General features: G+C 41.8%; 1 long non-coding RNA gene across 2 annotated transcripts in view; it reads left to right on the forward strand.

Annotated features, from left to right (window-relative positions):
• Positions 1-1769: 1769 nt before the first annotated feature.
• Positions 1770-26171, forward strand: part of LOC125326944 — a 32156-nt gene continuing 7754 nt past the window's right edge. Inside the window, exons 1-3 of one of the 2 annotated variants that reach the window (XR_007204080.1) lie at positions 1770-1898; positions 21833-21910; positions 23291-24083. This is a non-coding gene — a long non-coding RNA (uncharacterized LOC125326944). Of the gene's footprint in view, positions 1899-21832; positions 21911-23290; positions 24084-26171 lie in introns of those variants that run through there. The other variant, XR_007204079.1, reaches the window with a different exon arrangement.

The following is a 26171-nucleotide window of genomic DNA, read 5'->3' on the forward strand; positions in this document are numbered from 1 at the left end:
AATTAGATCATGGGTTGTCCCCGAAGACTGATGGGATAATAAGCAGTAGTCAAGTATTAAGTTGACCCAGTAAATGTCCCACATGAATAAACCTGGGCTAGGACCACAGCTGGCATCTTTCAAATAAAACTTTTACATTAATATAGTTTAAAAGGTGCATTTATCCGGGAATTGAGCATGCATCCACAGTGGGAAGGCTGCAGAGAGGACTAATACCACTTCCCGGTGGTGGTCCGCAGGCTTTGTTCCTCAGGCCAGGCTTTGTGCAAAGTTAGGAGCATACAGAGCCTCTAAAAAGCTCTGAAGTGGGGAGAGCCCCACATTTACCCCTTAAGAGCCAATGTTCTGTGTTGGTGGAGGGTACTTTTTTTTCCCCTACTTACTCTGCAAAACTCACCAGCAGGGGAGAAAACCAGTTTGGTTCTGAGCTTTAAAAAACAGGTATTAAAATTTGACAAAAAAAAAAATCCAAAAAAAAACCCCAACCCTACAACTGTTTAACTGGGTATGTTTTGCCTTAAAAACAGTTTAACAGGAGCATAGCGTCAAGATAACCCTTGTAAATTGTTACCTGTGAGATGTGTTACCAAGGGCATTTTCCAGACAGTAAAGAGCAATCTAAAAATACGAAATGAAAAGGATCAGAAAGATTCCCCTATACTACTTTTTTTTCTTGTTTTATTGCAAATAAAAGCTTCAAATTCTTGCTGGCTACTGGCCATCTCTTTTTTCACTGAATTAATTTCCTGCAAATCCTTCTCCACAAGCTCAGAAATTTATCTTTCTCTCAAAACTATTTTCAAGTTAAAAAAAAAAAAACCACAAACTGTGGAGAACACACACACATGTATTATTCAATTTTTTCCCCATTAACACTTGTTATATTAATTTTTTTTTAACTTAGTTCTTTCCACTTTCCCTGCTGGTGACACTAGGTGATGGTTTTATTGTGCTTTTAGATCACTAATTTTGTAGAGGAAAATGGGAAATCATAGCTTATCTCTGCCTGCAGACACCAGGCCATGCTAAAGCATGACATAGTTCTCAGTTAGAGATACAGTAACGCTTTTTATAGTTTTGTAATACAGGGGGAAAAAAACCAGTTCCCAGGAAGTATTATACATCCCTCAGTGTAAGAGAAAAGACACGTTACCAGTGAGTGTGTGTGTGCATAGATTTACCCTAACATTTAGATACACATCACACTGCCCCAGACAGCTGAATGCATTTGCTCATTCATTAAATTTATGCTTATATATAATGAAATTACTAGCTTTGTAGAGAAAATATTTTGAGTAAGAAAGCAAGTGCTTAGACACAATTTTTCCATGATAGTATTATTTGTCATACTTTAAGCTTCAGCAGACTACACTTTTTTACTCTTAATTATTTGGGGCATAATTCTGACTGGCAAGCAGAGAAGCTGACCTTTCCCCTAAAGGAGAAAAGGATGGACACTGTAAAGAGCTGAGGGGACAAGCATGCACAGACTGCTCGGTCAGACACTGGACAATATGAGTTTGAGACAGTAGGACTTACATGCTTAAAGTTAAGCATGTGCTTAATTATTTTTATGGGATCAGATCCTGAGAACTGAACAGCTGATCCAATCCCTCAGCCTGGTCACAGGTATGGGTCACCTCTGTCATTTGGGATAGGATCATTCTCATGTGCTCAGGCGGGAATTTGTTCAGGAGATGTAGGAGGATTACCCTTCAGCATAGCCAAAACCCCTGAGCTGCAGGTTCAGGACACACATTCAAGGACATTCACCCTGTCAGGGGTTCTCTCCACCACATAACGAATCTGTGGGGACAGCAAACCCTAAGATATCACCTCTGCTGCTTTTACTACTTACTGCTGAGTGCTGTGTGTATTTCTCAATGACAAGTCAAAAGGTACGTGGGAATATTTCTAGGTACAAAATATATTCATTTTCATACTTATAAATATGGATGTGGTTATATTTTATATATGTGTGTACAGACACTAAAATGGAAAATGTCTAGTGCAAATTAATTCGTTTGCATCTGTGGATTTGAAATATCAGCAAAATATCATTTCTAGCAATTATTTTTAGCTACAGGTAAATGATAGAGGACTGGCTGCTTCAGCAGCTTGTATCTGTTTATTAATTACAAGAATGCAAAAAATTGACAAAAACAATTGAGATTTCTTTCATGGCATTGTGAATCTCAGGACAATATCCTGCAGAATTAGTCAGTAATTCTCCACTTGGAGTCCATGAGAAACCTGACAAAAATCAACTGCAATGGATGCTTCTGCAGCATTCGGGTCTGGTCTGCCATTTCAGGAACATAACAAGTTCATGGGGAATCTGTCTTACTTAATAGTTAGAAAAATTAGGAACTGTCCTAGTCTGCAAGACCTAGGAAGAAAAACAGCATGATCAAATAGAGATGTTGACTTTTCTGGAAGGAACACACTATCCAAAGTTCAAAGTAGGCTCATATGGAGATAATCAATCACTATACTAATAGCAGCACCAAAGAGATGTGATTTACAAGGCTGCAGCTTTGGCCAGAGAAGTTATAATGAGTGATCTCCCAAAAGTTACATCTTAACCTCATGGCCTGGCAGATCTCACCCCAAAGTCCCAACAAGTTCAGCCCCACACAAGGAGACATTTTGACCAGTATTTCTAGCTCTCGTCAGAGACAAGGATGGGTTTTGTGGATAACGCTTCAGTGCTGGTGAAACACGTAGATGGGCATTGAGTTCCCTTGGTAACATTCGGCTCAAGACAAATTCCTTGGCATTCACTCTTTCTGCCTCAGAAAGAAAATCCTCTTTCAAGGCTGATATATCCATTCTGTGGTCCTCCTCCCACAGTGGTGCACCTGTATTTACAGCAAAGTAAATGTTTATAATGCAAAAAAATGTGACAAGCTCATTGAAGAAACAAGGAGTCTCCTTTGTTTCATGTCACTGGCTTTACTGGTGCTTTGTCACTAAGTTTGTCAGCTGTATGACACCTGGAGCAAAAGCTGCTTGGGATAGTCAGGTTGTCTTTGGTCTCTCTAGGATATACTGGGCACACATGAAGAGCTCTCTATCAGGGCTAAAAGGAGAGGAACAACACTATCAGAGTAACACAGTATTGAAATTTCTAGTATCACTATTTTTTCCTAGAAGAGGAAAATTGTTCACAGTAACTGGAAGTGTCTGTGTAGTAAGACATCAGGTCTTAAAACCAACAAAAGTGACTGGCTTTTTAGCCACAGATATCACACAGAAACCAAAGGTATATTTACAGTGACAACACTAACACTGTAGACGTGCTTCCACCAGTTTTGACTCTTGGTCACTCAGTGATCATAAGACCAACTTCAATGGCACCAGCACCTGAACTAATTAGCTGTCAGTGGCACAGTGCTAATAGAGCTGGAACCTTTGCAAGGTGCTGCACTTCACAGTGTGGATACAGGAGAATGCCTGGAGATCAGCCCCATGTGCCACTGTGCAGTGCCAACCTGACTCAAAGGATTAATCAAAGGTCATGGAGGAGAAAAGTGACAAATCCAGGATGGGAAACACAGATTTCACAAATTCTCATCCTGCATTTAATTCTCTGTCCCTTCAAGGAGTTAAAGAATTTAAGTGAACAGGTTAATGTGTGGTGATGTGTGGGTAGATTTGCTCCACTGAAGACATTTTTGATTTACAAAAGAGGAGTTGACACCGAAAAAAATCACATCCCACAATCACTGCATTATATGGGTTAAAGCAAAAATGGTTTTGGAGATGCGCATTTGCCTTCTAGGGCATCCACAGTGCGGCATAAAGGGGGCAGAGGATAGAAAGAACAGGAGGAAAGGCTGAACTAAGAGAAGGGTAAATTGTGCTCTGCTTAAACAACATTACAAAAATTATCAGAAAGGCATATCTATATTCCAGGCAACCTAGAGCAGTCAACTTAGTTTATATAGCTGATCAGGAGCACTTGATTGTCTATTATATGATTTAACAGATCTGATTATGTACAATCTTATTCTAAATATATAGAGATATATGTGTGCATGTATCTCTATATGTATATTGAGAGAATAATAAAAGACATTTTTAACCATCTGTTTCAAGCAATGCATCTGTATCAGACACTAGCAAAATGAAGAGGAAGAGAAGAATAGAATGGGAAAAGAAATTTTTCTCTCCCTCAACTCCCAATCTTTAATTGCAATACACAGGTAAATAAGGAGACAGGCAGACGAGTAGGCAGAAGGGCACAGATAAAAGGGCATGTATGTTCAAAGGAAACATAATTACCTGCTATTCCCTTGCTCTCTGGAAAAAAGTTCAGAGTTTCAATACTGACAGAAGCTAAAAATTGATCCATAGAAAAATGTTCACTTCACTAGAGGCTGCAAAAGAGCCTTAGCAACTGACACAGAGGAAAGTTGTTCTGAATTCCTTCAGGCAGGTTGGAAGGCAGCTCTGACTTGAATAACGCAAGAGGCCTTTGAGGCATACAGATGCCCTCCTTTCTGAAAAGTTTTTCTTGGAAAGCAAACTTCCTCCTCTCAACTCACTCTTGGCAGAGAGGATTGCAGTCCAGACTTGCTGTGCACGTTATTTCCTTCCAGTGTCAGTGGACACAGCTCAACAAAAGTTAATGGCTCTTTACTGCTTAGAGCTTTTTCTATCAAACACAAGTAATCACCCAATCTGCCCCTTCTCTCCTTCCATTCTTCTTAATCTCTGTTCCCTGGCCATCCTAGCTAAATTCTCCTTCTCTACTCTGCATTCAGACAAGCTCAGCCTGAGAAAATTAAATATTTATTCCTTTCCAAGACCTGTCCCCTTGTAACATGAAGGATGCAAGCACATCTGGAGGTGAACAGACTACAGACTTTCATCTCTGCAGTGTAACATGTGGTATTAATCCTTCTGTCCCCTCCCCCTAAATCTCTCTTTGGAGAGAGGGAATAGCTCTTTCCCCATGTTTCAACAACACCCAGCAAGCTGAAATCCCAGCAGAGTCTTTGGGTGTATTTTGAAAATTCCATTGGCTGGATTGGTAGACCCAAGGTTGTGACAGAGCGCGCAGTCAGCAGGGCTCTGCTAGCCCTGGATGTGCTCCTACTGCTCTTCCTCTGCTCCAGCTCAGCACCAAGCTTCTCCAACTAGTTTTCAGTGTTCAGGGACTACATCTATAAGGCAGTATTAGAGGTTCTTCTCTGTCATCATCTTCAGCCATGTCCATATTTTCTTTAGAGCAATAATTAAAACAACATATTCAGCAGCTGGGTTATTTTTTCCCTAGATTTAATCTGTTCAGGCTCTGATTTACATATTAAAAGCACTAATTAGCCCCTCAGAGTGTCTGAGCACGGATAGTGCAATAACTGGTCATGTAGTCACTGGAGACCACTCCCTAGTGCTTTTGGTAAGATCTCATGTATACAGCCTCAGTCTCTGGATGGCAGGAATGGCCATGTGTAGAGGGTTGTCTGCTTTGTTTCATAGCATTGAGGGACCGTAGTGCCGGATTGCTTCATTCTTGCATTTTTTCTTCTCTTTGAAGTGTTGTGTTTGATCTGTCTGCTTGTCTGTCAGGCTTTCCCCCTCCCCCATTCCCCATTGCGTCATGTGCAAGAGCCTGCGAGAGGACGGACCGCCTTTGGCCAATGCTGGTGCAGAAAATTCCAATCCAATCAAAGGCACAATGGCCTTTTCTCTCAGCTTTGATGCAGCATTTAAATAAACAAGAACTGTGCTTTCAAAAAGAAAAAAATTCAATAACCCTCTGAGCCATTCTTCTGGCTAAGGATATTCGAAGGAATCGTTTAATTTTCTTTGCATGTTTAGAAGTCACCTACAAAATTGCTCAGTGGTCTGGAAGTAATGTTGCATAGCCCCAGGTGAGAGGTCTGAGACTGAATCCTGATTGAGCTTGTTTCCAAAGCTGCCAGAAGCTATGAAGCCTCCAGAGTGGGAAGAAAGGCTCTCCAAACCCAAGTAACAGAGTTTTGATACTCAGCTTCTTCCTGGAAACGTGTAAAGGCAAGACAAGCACCTCACCCCCAGCAATCACTGTGAATACCCCATGTTTTTGGAAGACGCAGAAGGTCCCATAACTCTGGAAAAGGTACAGGGCTTGTTTCCTTGCATGAAATGCTGCAACATGAACGTGATGCTTTTTGCTCGGGCGCTGGGAGCTGGTATCACCACATAGCACTGAACTGCAGTGCCTTATGGCACCTGGCCTCTTGGAGGGATATTTGCACCATGTTTCATCAGTAAATTCCTTTGGGAAACACAACAGAGCAATTGGGCACCAGGCAGGGGCACTTCCCCCTCTTCTGAAGAAGTTGTGCCATGGATCAGGTTTTTTTGAACCGAGGCTAGGGAGGAAGAAAGAACGAACCACCTAAATCTGTGCCAAAGGGCTCAAGAGGAAATGAAATTCTGCCCACTGCTCCACTCATGCATTTTAAATAATCTTACATGAATATCCTAACTCCATCACCTTGCAAATAAGGCAAATGATTTTCAGAACAAGGGACACTTGAACATTAGTTTCAGCAAGACTTACAGAGTCATAGAACCATTAAGGTTGTAAAAGACCCCCAAGATCATTGAGTCCAGCTAGAAAAGGGATTACTGGACAATATTCTCCTCATTCTGTTTGCTACCTGACCAGATAAAACAAGTGTTATTGTTCTGGTCCCCTAAAGCAGTTAAGTCAATATGAACGGGACTCCTGGGCACTAGAGCCACACAGTGCTCAGCGCACCAATGTTACAAGCCAGGGGAAGGTGGTGTTTAGGCAGATGGGAGCAAGCCTGGGAAGAAGAGAACAGGAAAAATGAGTATTCCTTGAAGTTGTTGTCCTGAATGAAATTTAGGGCTGTGATTCAAGTAATGATTTTTGTGCAATTATGTTTCTTTGCCTAAAAGAGCCTAAAGCCTACGAGGAGTTGGAATACCATAGAGAAAAAATGCAGATGGCATCTACATAAGTACCAGAGGGTTTGGCCAAAAACCAAGGGGAAATTGTCTTGGATGTGCCACCATCTTTGCTAACTATTTGCTCCATAACAACACTATACTTTTCCAAAACTCCCATTTCAGAACAGGTTTTTTTAAAAGCTTGAATTCCACTGTTACCAGGAGCCAAAGCTGCAAGGGAGCCCAGGAGACTATAAAACTATAGCTTCTAAAACTGTTGACTTCTCTTCAAGTTAAAGAGGGGAAATCACAGAGCAGGATGTAGGTCTGGTGACACAACTGTGTAAACCGCCCCCTGCTTCCAACAGAGGCAGATACCTCTGACATATTTAGAAACTTCATGCAAAGAAAATGAATCAACAAAATCAGTTTGATTTACACTGTAGGCTCCCTGAGGCTGTCAGAACAGACCCTCTGTCTACTGAGGGGAGGGAGCTGCTTGACTAATGCCAGCTCTTGTGAGATGCCTCTCCAACCTTTAAATGGGTTGGGAATGCTCAGAGACACACTATTCTGATTAGTAGCTTTGAAATTACAACTGCTTGTGCAAACGCCATCATCCACAGTGTGTGCCTCAGTGATTTCAGTAAGAAAGTCCCAGTCACAGCTGGCCATAGCCCACAAAGAAGAAGAATATGATTGTATTTAGGAACTCCTCCTTCAGGACAGAGTAAATATTGTCTTGGATAGATGAGAGCTGATGAGGGTTTTCCAAGAAAAACCTACAGTTTTGCTGTCACATCCCTGTAAAGCAGTAGCTCAGAGACCTCTAGAGGAGAGAAGACCTTCAGTCCTCAAAGGGCATAATTTCTTATTCAAATTTCCTTCTAAAGATGTCTTAAGAATTATTTGTCAGCTCCTCTGATAATCCAGGCAGCTAATTTTCCCAGATTTCTCAGTAACTGAAGCCATGTGTTTTGCTTTGATACAAGTTCTATCGAATTAAAAGATTTCTCAAGAAACATAATTACAGCCAATATTTACTGTTAACTAGAGAACAGCTGAAAGTTAGAGTTTTTAGTATGTGCATTCAGTTTGTATTGGTCTGCTAGAGTCATAGGTCAGAGGGTTCTGTATAGCCAATGCTATTTGCTGGTGCAAAGACTCCAGGAAGCAGAATCACAGAATCACAGAATGGTTTGGGTTGAAAGGGACTTGAAAGACCATCTAGTTCCAATCTTACTGCCATAGGCAAGGACATCTTCCACTAGACCAGGTTGCTCAGGGCCCCATCCAATAATAAAATAAATATCTTTTTTTTTTTAAAAAAGCACCTTTGTGCTTCTCTGATGCACCTGCCTTAGAAGCTCATGGTCTCATGCTTCCTCCTTCCTGTCCTTCTCACGCTTTTATCACCTCCAGCTATCAAATGAGATATCACCTCCGTTTGCAGCCCACTTAAATAACTTCTCCACTTCTTTCCTGCTCTTTAGATCTTTCTGCTGTCACTCTACCAATATCTTCTCTTCTTCCCTCTGATTTCCCAGATAGAATATATCTGGACTTTCTCTTGTTTCTCTATTTCAAGTCTCTGCAATCTCAGTGTTCATTTTCAGTGTCCAGATGCTTTGTGAGACTCAGTATTTTATTCCTAGCCTTTTTTTTTTTTTTTTTTTTTTTTTTTTTTTGCAGTCTTCATAAAAGCTGGACTTTTGGAGACTATAAAATAGACAGAAAAGCATGTTCTATTTCCCATTGCCAAGGTGCCACAGCAAGCTCTCCTTTCGTGCTGTGCATCAGGTCATCATTCTTGAGGTACTGTTTTTTGTAAGCACATTATGAGTGTGTAACTTTGAGAGGGGTAGGGGACAGAAGCTCATTAAAAGCTTCTGTGGTGCCCAGTGCAGAAGTAGCAATCATCAAGCTTCACTTTATAGCCATCCTTTCAGTCTCCCTAAACTGGCAAAGCAAAACTCAGCTGCCACCATCAAAGCCACACAAATTCTTGCCTTAAAACAATGGTGTAAATTCTCAGCTGACTCACAAACTGTATCAATCAGACTCACTGCAAAGTATCTACATCAGCCACCACTGTCTTGGCAGAGCTGGCCTGACTGTGATGTTTGTGGTCAAGTAAGACCATCTGAGCATCCTGTGATGTGAACTGTGCTGGGAGTATTTCCCCAACAAATCAGCTCTATGGACTCACAACCTTCTCTAGATCTCCAGAACTGTTTCTCCATGAAATTTTCTCTTTGCTGTATTAGTGGAAGTTCATGTGCATCCGAAGCTGGGATAAGTAAGACCTTAAATCCCATCACCTGTTTGTAGTCCCATCCTGAAGAACACAAGGCTTTCCTTCAATTGCTTACTGCAGTTACACGCAGCATATGTGGAATTTGCTTAAAATAAAACTTAGCCTTAACCACTACCACTGCTAATTGCTGGTTAAGACACAGCCTTGTGCTGATGACCAGAGCGAGTATCCTGTTCTCCATGCTGTTTCAAGGTCTGCAGTCTGGATTGTGCTCGTCAGTGAGCTCACAGTGTATCTCTTACCAAGCAGGCCAAAGTCCACACTGACACATTTTGGTAACAGAAAGATGTTGCTGAAAATAATTGGGCCTGGCAGCACTTAATTGTTTTCCAAAACCAGTCCATTAGTTCCAAAGCTCACTGAGTGTTTGGTTGCTCTGTAAACCAGCCACATGCCTAGATATTGTGCCCAATTCATCTGGAATGAATTTGATTTAACAATGTGTATTTGCAACAAGCTGCTTCTGTTAAAAAAAAATCCTTTGTTTTATCCCAGTTACACCTTTTTCCCTTTCTCTCAGCTGTGTGGCTGCCAGTGCCCACAGGTATTCCTCAGGGATGTGGCAGGAGACAACAGAACAACTGGCTTCTTGACAAGGGAGAGGTGGCTTGCCAACTGCTACCCATTGACTGGAGTGTGTGCTTGGCTCTGGGAGGCAAACGCTGCTGCAATATGCTCTCCCTGGAGAAATCCACCCTCAAAAATCATGACTTTTGCTGAAATATTCAGAGATTTCACTACGCTTTTAAAGCATGGAAGTTGAGCACCAGAAGAATCAGATAAAAAGTATGCATTTAAGTTGCTGGAAACAGTAATACTGCGCTTCCTCCCAACACTATTTCTGCAGGTCTTGAGTTGGTTTTCTCTGCATTGAACCCCCCATCACCAGAAACTGCACAGACAAGGCAGATCCAGGGTCTGGGGGAACGCTGTCTCCTGCTTGGATTTAAAACATTCTCTCCTTGAAAGAATTAAGATTCTCCATTCAAAGAAGTTTGCAGAGATGTGCAAATGCTGTTACTGTTGCTTTGCTGGATGCTTCCCACCCATAAGTTCAGTCACCTGTAAGTTAACATTACACTTCCACGCAGACTCAAGACGTGCAAACAGGCACATCCTCTCTAACTTGGAACATGGAATTAATGGTGTTAGAGATGTCTGATTTAGCCCAGTGACCACAGTCATTAGGCTGTGGGTAGCACAGATACCCTGATGTAACTGCAAGCTCACCACTTGACTGGAAGAAGAGAAATCCAAGCTAGTTACTACCTTGAGTTATTTCTCCAAAAGGAGCTTATGGTTACAGTGATTCCTAATAACCTTCAGCATTGAAACAGACAGAATCTACCTACATGAAAGAGGTTGAAGAACAGAAGAACGCAAACTCTGGGTAGCATTCTTGCATCTCAAGAGCACTATGTTTCAGCAGCAGGGATGCACAGGCTTTACTCATCGCCTCTATGACCTTGAGAACAAAATAGAGGAAACTAGATTGTTTTTCACTCAAGGGAACACTAAATTCAGTGTCTATTTCTCCCCAGCCTACTTCACCTTGCACTTTTAGATGGAAGTATTGGTCAGAAAAAGCAAAACTACTGCATTAGTGAGAACCTAAAAGAATTAAATTATTTCATGTATTATGCCTCATGAGACATCAGCAACTTTTAATCAGCATGTGAGATATTTCTTTGCACTTGCTAACTAGTTTGGGAGGAAGGAAGCTGGATTTAAATACAACCAAGTTCAGCCTGCCCAGCCTTAACTTCTGAGCAGCGTTACCAACCCCTCCCAGTCAATGATCAAGGAGTTTTGCTAAATTGTCTGCTTCCAAATCCTACGTCCTCCAAACAGCCCCCACTTTCCTTCCAGCAGACAAAGTCTGGAGTGGGGAGTTTGCTTCCATCTTTTGGCTTACACCATAGCCAAAAGAGACAGTATGGAGCACACACCACCTCCAGGCACCAAAAGTCCCCATTTCTATGCAACATGGGACTGGAGCAGAAAGGGGTTGGCTTTTCATGATTTTTCCAAAATTTCCTTGTGAGGAAGGGGGATGAGAGTGCTGGCACACAGTTATCCTCTTGGAGCATTTTATCCTTTTGCAAAGCCCTCCCCAAGCTGTGCATGATCCAGCCCTCCAGGACAGCTCACATTTCTGACCAGATTGTGCACAAGGTTCCAGCAACCGCCTGGAAAGTCACTCCAGCAATTAAGTGCTGGTAGATTTTTTTTTTAAATACGAAGGATATGGCCCACTGTGCAGGGTATTGCAGCCACCCTCCCTGTCAGGCCGTTTCACAGTAGTATTGTGGCGCCATGGAGAGGAGCTAATTGGATTTGTTGTCACCTCCCGAAGCTGCCAGGAGCTCACGTCTGCTCTGGTTACAGATGAAGACATCACGGTGACAGGCTTAGAGATGGCTCAGCTGGCATCCTAGGGCCACTAATAGAGCCATGTTGATTTAATGTCCGAGTGGAGAGGTGCAGACAAGCTGTTCAAGTTTTCTATTCCAAACAAAGCAGAGATCTGTTATCAGTTGTCTGTGGATCAGTAAATAAACTTCCATGTGGCTCTCACAGCACCTAACCATCGCTACAGAAGAATGACAAAGTATTTTAACATTGAGATGGTACTTTTAAATGAGAGCACTGTCTCTATGGTTTATATTGCCCTCAGGGAAATCAGTTAATTCCTTCATACATAAATTTTACTTAACTATGTAATTATGGATGAATCCTATTAGTCTTTAAATTGCTCACTAGTTAAAAGGTGTGTGTGTGTTTTCTACAGCTCTTTTTTGTGAAATGTACAGATCATCTGTACTTATGAAGATTAAAAGCCTATTTGGGGATTTTTGTTTGGTTGGTTGGTTTTTCTGCTTTTAAGTAAAAGTATAAAATTTATTAGAAGACTCGAGCATAATTTTTTTGCCTTTTCTGTATATTATTATCTGCTCAGAGCACAAAACTGAGCTCAGGCAGCGTTCCCTTTATCCTCGGCACTCTCAATATCTCTGTCAGCACTCAACCTGGCCCCTGGCTGCCTTCACGTGGTATCACCCACCTCTCCGCTGCGCTCCATATTAAGTGATCACTTGTGCCAGTGTGATGAGCGTGTGAAAGACAGCTCAGACACAACAGTGTCCTTTGATACCAATTTTCACAGCTCTGAGCCATGGCTGAAGTACAGCTCTGAGTCACATTTTCTACTTCTCAGCACCCAATGCCACATCAGACTTTCTCCCAGCAGCAGTCATGTCCTATTCATACAATTCAGGCTTAGGTTTCTTCAGAGCACCAGAAGTCCTGCTCTTCCCACAGCCACATTTGCAGCCAGAGTTTCAAAGGAGTGCAGCATCTCCCATCTGCAGTGCCAAAATGAGACCTTTCCCTTGATGACTCAAGGCTAATGGAACAATTTGAATAATCCAATTCTGCCTAAATCTGAAGGCATATATAAAAAAGGTCTGTGGTTGTTAACATTTTTGGTACTTCCACTGGCCCTGTTCTTTCATTGCACAGGTACCCAAAGTCTCATGGAGCCTGAACGGGGCAGTCCCTGCCCAAGTGATGAATGTCCTCAAGAGCAGGAACCACAGTCCTGCAGGCAAGGGTGGGAAGTAGGGGTGTCCATATGCCCTCAAAGATGTTAAAAATGCAGCTATTTGTTGTGGTTTAACCCCAAACAGCAGCCAAGCCCCACACAGCTGCTCGCTCATTCCCTCACCAGTGGGTCTGGGGAGAGAATCAGAAGGGTAAAAGGTAGAAAACTCATGACCTGAGATAAAGACAACTTAATAGGGAAAGCAAGAGCCGTGCACACAGTCAAAGCAAACCAAGGAATTAGGCAGGTGTTCAGCCACCTCCAGGAGAGCAGGGCCCCATCACATGTAATGGTGAAAACAAACACCATCACTCCTAATGTCCCTCCCTTCCTCCTTCTTTCCCCTATTTTATATACTGAGTATGATGCCACATGGTCTGGACTATCCCTTTGGTCAGTTTGGGTCACCTGTCCTGGCTGTGTATCCCACCAGTCTCCCATGCAGCCCCAGTCTCCTCCCTAGCATGGCAGTACAAAAAGCAGAAAAGGCCTTGGCTCTGTGTAAGCCCTGCTCAGCAATAACAAGAACATCTCTTTAGTATCAACACTGTCTCCAGCACAAATCCAAAACACAGCCCTATACCAGCCACTGGGAAGAAAATTACTCCAGCCAAAACAGCACAGTGTTTCATTTGGTGCTGCTCAGACCATGCACCACAGACCCCAGTCAGATTGTGGAGCTAGTGAGTGGTGGAAGACTGAAGAAGCTCAGAGAAGCAAACACAGGGGAGCTAAATGGTCACCAAAGGAGGGCAAGCACATCTTGCTAGTGAGGATCTGCCTCTTTGCAGAGACAGCTGGGCAATTACTTATCCAACAGACATGTGGAGATAATGGAGAGGCCCACTGGAAAACCATTCTGAAAATTTACATCTGACCTTAAAACATGGTTGTCCTCTGCATGTTGTCTTCTGAGGTGTGGATGGAGCTTCCACATAGCACAATGAAAACAAAGGGAAGCCTTTGACAAACTGACTGCAAGGCCAAGCCAGAAGCTATTTCAAGAATGGTTTTAAGGACATGAGCACAAGTAGGTTTTGATGGCTTTGAAAACTCAGCTGCGTTCCTTCATTTCTAAGGAATGCAGATTGGGATTTTCTGCGGAACAGCACAGAGGGACACTTAAGAGTTGGGTCATGAGGACAGGACAAGCATAGACTCAATCCTCCTCACCCCATGGGCAACTGCTGTCTGAAAGCCTGTGGAAGGTCACCCCCTCCCACAAGCTGACCTCTTACTCTTCCAAACTGCCCTTTTCATGTGGTATTAGAGGCATCTTTTTCTGTCCAGGCAATAAATTTTCATCTTGAATATATCTTCATTTTTCTGGCACAGCAGAAACTGCACTTAGAGAATTTGTCCAAAGAAGGAACACCACTTCCACACCCATTTTTTTCTAAAGGGAAACCTCCTATCAGGTTACCATTTTCAGTAATTTCCACTGACAGTGATAGCCTGGAGAACTTGGACAGATTTTCATTCTCTTCCCTCTATGCTCCAGTTCTACTTCTTTTTGATAATCTCCCCCAAAGCTGTTAGGACAAATGATTCCAGCTTCCTCTACATTTCCTCATATTAAATGAGCTTATTTGTGTATTATAGAGTCAATGAGTAGATTAAACAAAGCCACTCGGCTGGAGATATGGTGCAGTACTCCAGATTTTTCAGGCTAACCATTTCTTCTGAAAAAATAATACAAAAGGACTTGGACTGAGATCTGGACTAACTGAATTAAGATAATTCTGACTCCCAAGGGCTGTATGGGAAGTTTCCTTTTCTTTTCAGGTATAAAGAAAAAAGAGTGTTAAAAAGAAAATGTTAAGAAAGCGACAATTCTAGATATAGTACACAGGAAGAAGGGCAACAGATAGGGCAGGTAAAATTGCTATTTCAGCATCTGCCTACTGGTCTCCACACTATATGTAGACTTAGCTGAGAGAAGAGTTAGCAGCATAAACCTTGGCTAAGAGGGCAATACATTCCACAGTGCTTGGTAAGTAGCAGACTTCAAATTCCCACATTTGTAATGGCCAAAAGCAGTGTGAAAAAACCTCACAAGAAATCTCTGAGCAGCAGGTCTCTCATTACACCTGTGTGCTGGCTGCAATCACCTTTTCCAGGGCTGCAGTATGCATCCCAGGTCTATACATCTGTTTGCCGTAGCTTTATTCTTGGAGCTGACCCCATACTCCCAGTGCCACCTGGCTAATTCACCTGGCTGCGTCCAACCAGTCTCTGTGTTGGACAAATGACCAGCACAGTCCCTCACTACAGAGCACACCTTGCCCTCCTTTCATTTGTGTCCACTAAGCCACAGATATCTTAATAGGGAGCAATTAATACCTAGACACTAGCTGCTTGTGTGTGTGGTGGCACAGACTGCACTGGCTCGGTCTGGAATTTGGTTTAAAGCTGAGTAACCAGAAGCCAACTTCATCAGTGAGAAGGCAGGACATGAGGAACATTATCTGAATGAACAAAATGATCCAGTATCATTCCTCATGCTACAGGATAGCACTTCTACATATTTTAAGGAAGGTGAACCCAGTTCATTTCCAGCTTCCCACCTTTTGTTCTGTTAATTAAGCAGGGAAACAAAAGACCATGTGGTCTTCTTTCCTAGCTATGCTGACTATTTTGTTTATCTAGATTAATTTGGTTTTATTTCCAGTGATGTCTGGTTCCAGAGCTCTACTGCATAATGCTGCACACTTGCTCCTCCCTCTTCCTGGGGATTTATCACTCAGGGCTCCCCTAAATTTCTCTTTCCTGCTATCTTAAAGGACAGGCATGCTTTGTCAAAACTAGGACAAGTCTAAAAAGAGACTGCTGCTTTTCTACACAGGTAGTTCAAACTAGATTTAATCACAGCAATAGCCAAGTATATTTCATGCATTTACTCCTGCAAGTTCATTGTAGAGCCAGAAGCAACAAAAAGCTGCTGCTTCTCTTCAACAAAAATGAGTTTTCACCTCCCCACATGCTTTTTTCCTCAGGTTTAGCAATTAATGCAGTGTTCACTAGGATAATCCCAGTATATCCGGTAGCCGCTGACTCATTGCTACCCAGCTGCCTCTCCAAACAAGTCAGACCTGTCTGCAAACAATCACAAATGTAGTAGCCAAGAGCTCGCTGTAGCGGCCAGCACTCACAGTGTGCAAGAAGCAGGCTAGGGCAGCTGATCTAAGTGTAAGTGATCATATGCTGAAGTCTTGAGTAACAACTACTAATATGAAAATTGTGGGAAAAGAATCCAAGCAGGGCTTAAAAGTGGTGGCAAAACAACACAGTGCTGTGTTATGTGCCCCATTACATTGTTCAAGTGTAGGTCGGTAGATTTTCTTACAATAACAGATGACATAAAAATTGTGTCTTTAGCCAAACCATGTTCAGTAAACTGAAGTTCAGTTTTAAACACTTGTGATTCATCCACCACTGAAATGAAGTCGTTAGTGCCAATGAAGATCAATGTCCAAACAAAGCGAAGCAACATGATACAGCAACATGCCTCAGAACTCAAGGAATACTGCATGCAGGTAGGAAAACAGGAGTGTGTTTTATATATGCTCAACATGGTTACCTGAATCAGTGGCCAAGAGGAGGATGCAGCAAAAGTCCCTGTTCTTACAAGTAATGCCACAAGCTGTCAGTGCCAAAGACCCTGGCTGTGCCTCACATAGACACCAGACACTGAGTCCCTTCTGCCATGAGGAAGAATTAGAAGCTTCTGAATGGGAAGAGTGCCCTTGTTAAGCATCAAAGCCAGTGTATATTGCCCTGGGAGCCTCCTTTTGTCTAGCCACAGGGATTTGATCAGGTCACAACTTGAGCTGTCACAGCACCAACCAGTTCCAGCTCAGATTTCCTGTGCCACAAATGCTTTAACCCTGCCATTGTTGATTATCATCTTTATATAATGGTAGAAATATGCATATATTCTTCATATTTGGAGGCATTAATTCTAAAATGAGTCATCAAATAGTTTATGGCCAAAATAAAAATGTTAGAGCCAGTAACACAGAAAGTGTAAAAGAAACCCCTATCCTACTCTAGATGTTAGTTATTTCTGGAGATCACTTTTAAGCAAAGTTCATTCATGATATTTCATAGTCAGGACTTCTGCGCCAGCATTCACACGCTCACCTCCGAGCCAGGAGTCGTCTTGTATCAGACCCAGCACTGGCACTGCAGTGAAATTTTGGTAAAGTGCTGCACTCACCTTCACAGGGACAACCTGAGGGTTTACTGAGCCTCTCTCAAAAATCTGAAACACTGTGTTTTTCTCTGCCGAGAAGGACACCGGACTCCAAGTCCTGCTGCTCTGAGACCACCTCAATAACTTTGGGAAGGGGACACAGCAAGGCCCTCTGTGGCTAGGAGAGACCCAGGTGTAGCAGCTCCAGCTAAGCTAAGCTAAGCTTTTGCCTTCGTACTGCTGACATAGTGGAACAGAACAACAAAGGGAAAGGGCAAGGACAAGCCTGGCTGTCCCTCCCTGCTGATCAGCTGCTCATATGGGGACTAGTTCTGATGCCCAGCTGGTTCCTTTCCCTGAAAGCTGAGCAGCACCTGGGGCTTTTTGTCTCTCAAGTTTCATGAGTCCAGCACAGACCTGCCCTTGGCCCTGGTGCTTCCCACCCAGTCTGTGCACTGCTGGGAGTAGCAGGATAAGTCTCTGCATGCCTTTGGCTGCACCAAGGCTACAGATGTGCCTGGACAGACCTCAGCACACCTCCTTTCGCCATGCCCAGCTTTGGTGGAGCTTGCAGAAACATGAAGGATATCCTAATTACACTTTGCTTCTCAGTCAAAAAAGGTGCATTTCAGCTCCATACCTCACAGTCTCTCCTGCTTCATTCAATTGTTCTGCACCTCCAGAATGGGCAACAAACATCCCCAATTAAGTTGAAAGGGAGGCCCTAAGGAACTGCTCAAATTAGTCCTGGCCAGTCTGAGAGGCTGTTCTTGATGTGCAGGCTTTACGTCAAAATCCTTTTACCGATACATGCCCTAAATCTCCACTTAAACATGACTGTGACAGTGTTGTTTCAGTAATGCCACTGCCCTGAGCCTTCTGGTGGTTATTTTGAAGAAAATACTCTCATACTTTTAAAAAGATATATGTGTGTGCATACTATCTAATACATCCACTTTTTCCCAGTGTTAAAAAGAGAAACTTTTGAAACTCAGCTCTAATGACATGGCTATGCAAGCCTCAAAAGACAGACCCTGAATTCATATGCTGACATTTGTATCTGTAACTACAGCCAGTTAGAATAAACAACATACACACACACAATACCCTGATGTTCTTTCCTGTCACCAAAGGCTCCCAGTAACTTCATTTACCTCAACTTTTATTTTATTACTCCTCTCATCCCTCCTTCATATCCACATGTGATCTGGAATCACACTATTCAGTGCCTCCACTTCCCCTCTGCAATGTTGTAGTGTCCAGAGCAATCATTAGAAACCTTTGATCTGTTGAGCAAACAAAAAAAGGTCCAATGCAAAAGGCTTTCTTATGCCTTCACTCTTCAGTGGGTTTCCCTTAGCTCTGGAAAGTGAGTTTGCTTTCAGTAGTACAGATATCCCTGGCAAAGCTCTGTTTTCTGTGCTTTGCTGAACTCCTGAACACAGATGTCCCATTTGTGTTTCATTAGTACATCAGCCTCTCTGAGGCTTTCGACCTCTGCACTAGGCAATAATTACCTGGCGCAGACCCATTCCCTCACCAGCTGGCCTGGGAGCTGCTCTGCTCAGACCAGGGCTCTCTCTGCTGTCAGCCCTTTCCAGTCAACTGGACAGCTCAATCAGCAGAAAATATCAAATATGGTTGTTGTTTAAACTCAGCCAGCATTATTTCTACTTCATCTGACAATGCCCCTCCAAAGTAAGATTATGCTTCCCAAGGTCTAGCCATGAGATGGGAGAGTTAAGATATCTGACAGAGTTTGATGAGTTTGAAGCTCTTTTGCCAGCAGTTTGGGTTAATCGTGTCCTTCCCTTCCTGCAAGTGATGTTGTAGATGCCTCCCTTTGGGAGGCAAGTGATGTTGTAGATGCCTCCCATTGGGCCTCTCCCAGGCCCAATGACTATTTAATTATTTGTACAAAGTGGAACAGCTCCGAGGAGAGCAAGAGAGGGCAGCTGAGCCTGACTCTAGTCTGGGGCTGAGGGCACTTGCCTGGGATGTAAATAGGCAGTTTGCCGCTGTTACAAGTTTTTGTCCCCTCCCACATGTGTGTTCAGGGTAAGGGGGATAGTTTTGCTTTTTCAAGGGAGTTGCAGACTCGCCTCATCACAGAAATTAAAGTCTTGGAGTTGCTCCCAAGCAATCCTTGCTTGCTGCACCAGAAACTACACACCACAGCAAAGGGAAACCCTGAGCCCAAACCAGAGCATCGCTGGCCTCCCTGTCATGCTTATGGCACAGCAGCCCTCGCTTTAAGGGTTCTACTACATGTACCCAGGGAACTTCTAGGAGCTAGGATTAAGAATCATTTTTTATTCAAGAGCCATCATGTTTTCTGCAACAGGATAGTGTAGCTTAAGAGACAGGAACAGATGAAAAGATGGAGTAGGTGACACAGAGTCACAGAAAAATCTACATTCCCAAGATATGTTCCCAGAACATTTTAGAGAATATGAGACTGAGAAGCATCCAAAACCAGAATGAGAACCATGGCTGAAAGGGGAAAAGATAAACAAGAATAAAAGCAGTGGGGCTGACTGGAGACTCTGCTCAAAGAGTACAGTCAGGCACATCTTCTATTCAGTTGGAAGGAATAACAAGGCATGGTACTTTCTGACTTGCATGATAGCAGCACTGCAGGAAGTTTCTACATGAGCTGAAAAGTTCTGGGGAATTCCTAGTTCTTGTTTCACTCAGCAAATCCACTGCTATCCATAGAAGCAAAGGGAAGTTTCATGGATTCAAAGATAACTGCTAAAAGAAGGCAAAAAATATGGTTCATGATGGTGATCCAACAGGAGAGAGGTATTGGAGGCCAGGTGGTCAGGTGATTTCTGCTGAGGTTCTGCTGTGTGCAGTAGCTAATGCCACAGACTTTAAAGAAGATTTTACTTCAGGTAAAGGAGCAGGAACTACTGCCTTGCTCAGTGACTGCTGTGGGCTCTAAATTTTAATATTAAAAAAGATGGAAGCATTCTAAAATAAAAAGTAAATCATTTATTTACAGGAATATATATGGTGTTTATGTGTTTATTCTCAAAAGCAGGAAGGTAGAAATAAGCCAGAGGAACAAGAGGGTAGAGTGAGTGATGGATAACATGATCTAGTCAAACTAATTGAAAAATGGTAGGGTGAGATTTATAATTGAAATACCGATATTGATGAGTTCAATCTGTACAGGATAAGAACAACAATAATATTTAGCAATGATGCAGCACTTTTCATCTTTAGAGCTCATTAACTAATTAATCTTCACAACACCCGTGAGAGGCAGGTAAGTATTATTATTATTAGACCATAAGAAAGATAAATCCACAACAGAAGCAGAGGAAGGTGGAATTAAGAGCTAGAAGTGACTTTGTGAGGGAGAGGAGGGTGGAAAATAATTCCCTTGTTTAGTCGCAGCAAGGGGCAATTCCATTACCAGAGGAAGGTGGCCTGGCACAAGAAATATTCATATAGGAGATCCATCCTTTATTCCACACCAGAGTAAAAGGCACAAAAGGTGAGGCAGGAACTCAATCAGTGAAGTAAAATTCGTAAAAGGAGAATAAGGTGAGTCAAAAGGTGGCAGAATGAGTTAATGCAAGCCAAGACTGGCAAAGGGCAACAAGACTCTGAAACCTTGAAATCTACTGCCAAAGCAGTGCTATTTCATGCTGGAACTGAGCTATTGGACTGAATTTGAGTAGGAAAAATAATAACAAGGACTGTGTTTGTAGACGCTGAAGAATTAGCAAAGGCCTTGTTGATAAAGCTAGTGATAAAACACAGGAACTTGGCTATGCTGAATGGCAGTCTGGCAGCAGGCTCCGATTACAGAAATCCCATATATTAAAATGAGATAATTCTTGACACTTAATTCTCTTATTCTCTCCTATTCTGTGTGAGAGAAAACAGAAATATTGAAGGGAAAAAAATAGGAAGCAGGCATAATAGTAATCTCACAAAGAAGGTAGGAGCTTGTGTGGGCAAGATTGGAAGAGCCCTAGATGAAACTGTTTGAGATTTGTCTTGATTTTTGTGTCTTGCACTGGAGGCCTTGTATTTTAGAAGTCAGAGCATGCACAGATTCAGTCAGAAGTAACAAAAATGTGCAATGCATAGAAATTTTGCCTGAGATCTGCCCAATTTTGGCAGTTAAAAAAAAAAGAAAAAAAATCACAAAATTGTTTGGCCAATTTGAAGGCATTTGTCCCTATTATTTCGCTGCACTTTCCTGTCAGTAACCTGGATATAGATCCAAATCTAACTTGAAGTTTAACTTGATGTGTTCTTGTGTGCCTACAACTTAGCAGTCATATTATTTTAAAACACAGAGATTCTCAAACTTACAAATGCATATTTGCTGAGGCCAAGATTTCTGTTATAAACAAACCAGAGAGCTTAAAGACTGACAAATGACCACAAGGATAAGAGGAAATCTAACGAGATAATAGCACCTCTCTAGAAAGCTTGGCTGTGTTTAGTCTGCAGGTCAAAACAAACTCTGTGATTCCTTAAGATTTTCCACCAAAGCAGGAAAACAGTGTGGCTGTGATGAGGAATTCCACAATTACCTATGGAGATAGTTAGGGGTGGAGAGACCTGGGAGACTACAGATTCTCCTTCACATAGGCATCAGGATTGGATTTTTCCAGGTCCTTTTTACACGTTTCTCATTTTAAACCTAGCTGAAGCCTTACATTTGTTTTTTTGATAATGTGTTTAAAAAAAAATGTATTTTTTTTCTCCAGAGAAAATCTTATGCATATTTAATTGACAAGCAAAACTTATTTCTTGTCACTCTACTTCATGCACACAGGGTTCACCTAAGAATTTTAAGAAAGCAAACCTTTCCCTGGGATGCATCCCAAAGCAGAAGGCCTGACTTGGACCAAAGGTACATATAGCCTTGCAGCAGCCTGCTGGTAAAGAGAACCCCAGAGGTTTTTTCCTTTAGATCTTAGAATTTAGCTCTGGCACTCCTTTAGCTTTTTCTAATTTTTTTGAAGGACAAAGTGAGATGTTTTGTTTTGAAGCAGAACCGGAGGAACTTCCTCCCCTTCCTCCCCGTGCATGAGAAGAATCACAGTTGGAGCTGACAATTAGAGGCCCCCATGAATGCTGGAGCCTTTTGCACCTTAAAGGTGCCACCAAGATGCCCACAGTGTTTTTTCAATCCATGTGTTTTCATGGCTATGTCAGAGATGTTACAAACCCTGACACGTGACTTATGCAGCAGTACCACAACTTCACACCAAGCTTGGTCACCCAGGGTGAGAAGCAGCACTCCTGCCCTTCAAATTTGCTGTTTTAAAGGTTCATGGTACTCCCACCACTGTCTGCCTCTCCCGGGGGGGGTTATTGTTCTGACCTTGTTTCTTTGAAAGATAAAAAATGCTTAAAAGAACGTTTGCATTTTTCCTTGCAAGAACCGAACTTTGGAAGTGAATCCATCATGAGGAACACCGTGGCACCCTCACTGCAGTTCTGATCCCAGCAGTGTGCACAGTTGTATCCTTGCTGTGCCATGACACCTGCAGAGCAGCTGGAATAGGTTACTGCTACAGCAAGGAGCTGCACAGTAGCAACACTCGCAGAATCTGTAATATCCACAAAGCACACTTTTAAAGGGGGGGGAAAAAAGGGAAAATACACTACCCTGTGTGCACTGGCCCTCTGTGGGACATGGTTTGTTCATTTCTGAACCAAGCATGGGAAAGAAATCTTTCTGCCTTAGTCTAGAATTTCCATGTTTCTTACTCATGATGAAAAAGACTTTTCATTTAATAAGCTTTTTTGCCCTGCATCAGAAATCGCTCTTTCTCCTAAAGAAGGAAGAGTGGGGGCAGGAATTTTCTGTGCTTTTTATTGAGTAAGCCACATGTAGAAAGATCTGAATAATCTTTGGAGGGGAAAAAAAACCAAACCAGGACATGAATTTCAGAGCATGTGCTTTTGTGTTATTCAATATGACTGATAGAGAAGGATAAGGTTGAAGTTCAAGGCAAGTATGGAAAGTAATTTCTCTCTGTACAGTCACAAATAAAATGAGTCACAGCTCTATAGGATTAAATTAATTAAAGATGGATCTTGTGCTTGATGCTAGTTTGATAGAACGTGAGTTTGTAGTGGTTGTATCATGAACATAAGTGGATATCTCTAGTGGCTAGCTAGTACTTTCTTTATACTCATGAGTGTTTACTATAGCACACAAATGCTAACCGGTTTTATCACACAGTCATTATCATATCTTCTTCCCTTTCTCTCTACTCTTCAGGTGTTGCTGCTACAAAATGACTTCATATCAATTAGGAATTCTATTTCCTTCAAGGGGCTACTGAAGGAACAGCCACCTGTAATGCATGCTGTTAGACTTCAGCTGCTCTCTTTCTTTACAATAAGATCAGTATTTTTAAAATCCATGTTCAAAATTGCAAGCATTAGAGGAGTACTTTTCACATTAAAAAAAAAAGAAAAAAATTACACTGTCTCTGGAAAATTTAGTTCTTAGGACACTCAATATATGTTGCAAGAAAAATCTAAAGTGACTTTAAAAAATAAAAAGTTAAAAATATATCAGACTTTCCATTCAGTGTAAAAGTGAAACAGTAGCAATGAAGTACTACGAACTTTCTGCATTGCTGTTGAAAGCAAAGGCATTTCATTAAGCATGGTGTAAAGATGACAACTATTTATCTAGGGGACAGTGATAAGAAACCAAACCCAAACAAACAACTTTCAAACTACTTATAGGGGGGAGACCTCTAGTTCCTCTGTAATGTCATGAAAAAAAGCTATTTTTTTTTTCTTCACATACATAAAAAATCCATTTGAGAACAAGCATTCCAACTGTACCTTAGCACCAGTTCCTAAGTAACTTAAGGGGATCTGGCATTTGGAAGGTTAATTTTCTTATCAAAACTATACAAAATCCTAATTTTGCAGAGTAGCAATTTGGAAAAAAAAATCAGCAATGGGAAAATGTTGGTTATGCAGCACTAGACATTCAGTACTCAGGGGATCAATTATAAAAACACTCATTCAGCTATTTCTATTCAAATGAACACCTGAAGAGGAGGTCTCAATGGTTTTAAAAGTGTGTGGATATTAGTGGATAAATGTTAGTCCAATAAAAGAGATCATCATCTGCTATTTGTGTGCATTTAAGTTGACACTAAAAAGATCTTTGTGGAATATTGCTGCTTCTTTTTCTTTTTGTGTGTGTGCATCTTTTATCTCATATTCCCTTAACACTTTGTGAACTGAGGAAAATAGACCAAATGAGCTGTTCTTTAAGATTAAAGGGGTAGCATTTAGTTGAACACACCTGAATGTGGAAGGAGTCTATTTTCCTCACACTTATGAATATGTAATGATGTGCTTGGAGGCACAGTCACGAACCCCTAATAAGAATGCACGAGTCTGTGTTTGAAAACAGACATTTGCATTTGCCCTCTGGTCACAGTACATGGGTCATTCTTATTCAAAAATTTATTTGCTTTATTTTTCTATTCCCCCTCCCTTTCCTGCCCACCTCAAAATATTTTCTCATTTCTGGGTTTTGTTTAGAGAAAAATTAAAAAAGGAGGGCTAAATCCCTCCAGAATGGTCAGGATTCAATTAGAGTGAGCTTACTCAGTGATATATACATTTATTTTTGCAAGTGAAAAACTCCATTGTCTGCTTTGAGGAAGGAGTAATTTTCAGTCTCACAAATACATTTGCTTTAAGATCCTGTTTGCTTTAAAATCCAAAGATTTTGGCAGGATTCGAGAAGAAACAAAAAAAAATCCCACATAGGTGTGTAACACAACATTTTTAAAAGTGAAAATTGGGAATAAGGTAATAGAAATAAAGTGATCTAGACAAGGGATATATTTCATAAATTGCATAAATACTTCAGGAAAGCTACCGCCGAGAAAGAAACAACAAAGCATCATAAATGTTAATACAGGCAGCAATCAGAGTCATGTACCAGGCTACCAGTGTCGAAGGCATGGTATCCAGGTGGGGAAGAACAGGCTGTGGAGATTGGTACCTAATGAAAATATTGCATTTCTCTCAAAATTTCGTTTAAAAAGCTATCGAGGAGCTACTCCAAAATACACCCGGAATTGTTATGGGTTTTTTGCTGCTTTCTAAACAATATAGTAGTTTCAAATTAGACACAAAGAAGAGTTTGTTAAGAGTTTTTAACTCCCTTTCTTCAGTTCTTTCTCACTCCCTCTTTTTTTCGTCAAAGAGCTAGGGAAAAAGAAGGAAAAATAATAAAAAAAGAGAGAGTAAACTTGCAGCACTTTATTCATTATCTGAATTAAAATGATGGAAGAATCAGGCCTGCTCACTCAAAAACAAAAAATAAAAAGGAATAAACAAACAAAAAATCACAAATAAATCCAAGCAAATTCATTTGCAGAGAACGGAATTACTGAGTTACTACAAATCACAGTAAACAATTTCAGCTGCTGCCTACATTAAAGATTTCATCATCACTTTGCTAAGGGTCAGAGAAGTTAAATATCCATCCTAAAGCACGGAAGGATTTCAAAACATTCCGAATAAAAGTTGCAAGTCTAATTTGCAGAGGCGTTTGAGCTCGTTGCTGTTGAGGCAGCTCCTGGTGGGGTGTCCGGGGGCAGAGATGCCCTCCCACCGTAGGTGTGCAGGTACCCCTCAGTGCATACGGCAGCACACGTGCACACACAGACACTCACACAGAGCCGGAGCCGATCACACTTCACTACACATTTGCTAGATTTTACATTACTATCACAAGTGTGACTTTGGTAAGAAAAAAGAGCCTATTGTGACTGCAGCCGCAGCCGCCGAGCAGCCCATTATTTGAGATCTAACAGTGACACCTGCAGTTGAGCCCCACACACTGACACAAACATCTCCCTTAGAGAAACAGAGCCCTGGTTTTGAACTGTACACATCTCCTGCTTAATTATCCTCGTGTACCTCAAATTTGCGTCTCCCACTGACAGCACAATCAGCTTCCACACCAGCATGAATCAGCTTTTCCACTTCGAAAGCAAGCAGCCTGCAATAAAGTATATAAATAGTCCACAAAATCTTCCTTGAGCTGCTTGGTGGGAGTAGAGCTGCCCATGCATATACACACACAGATCTCTCCTCCATAAACAGGCGTTTCAGAA

The sequence above is a fragment of the Corvus hawaiiensis genome, chromosome 6 (assembly GCF_020740725.1).
Source record: "Corvus hawaiiensis isolate bCorHaw1 chromosome 6, bCorHaw1.pri.cur, whole genome shotgun sequence".
In the NCBI taxonomy this organism is placed as follows: Eukaryota; Metazoa; Chordata; class Aves; order Passeriformes; family Corvidae; genus Corvus; species Corvus hawaiiensis.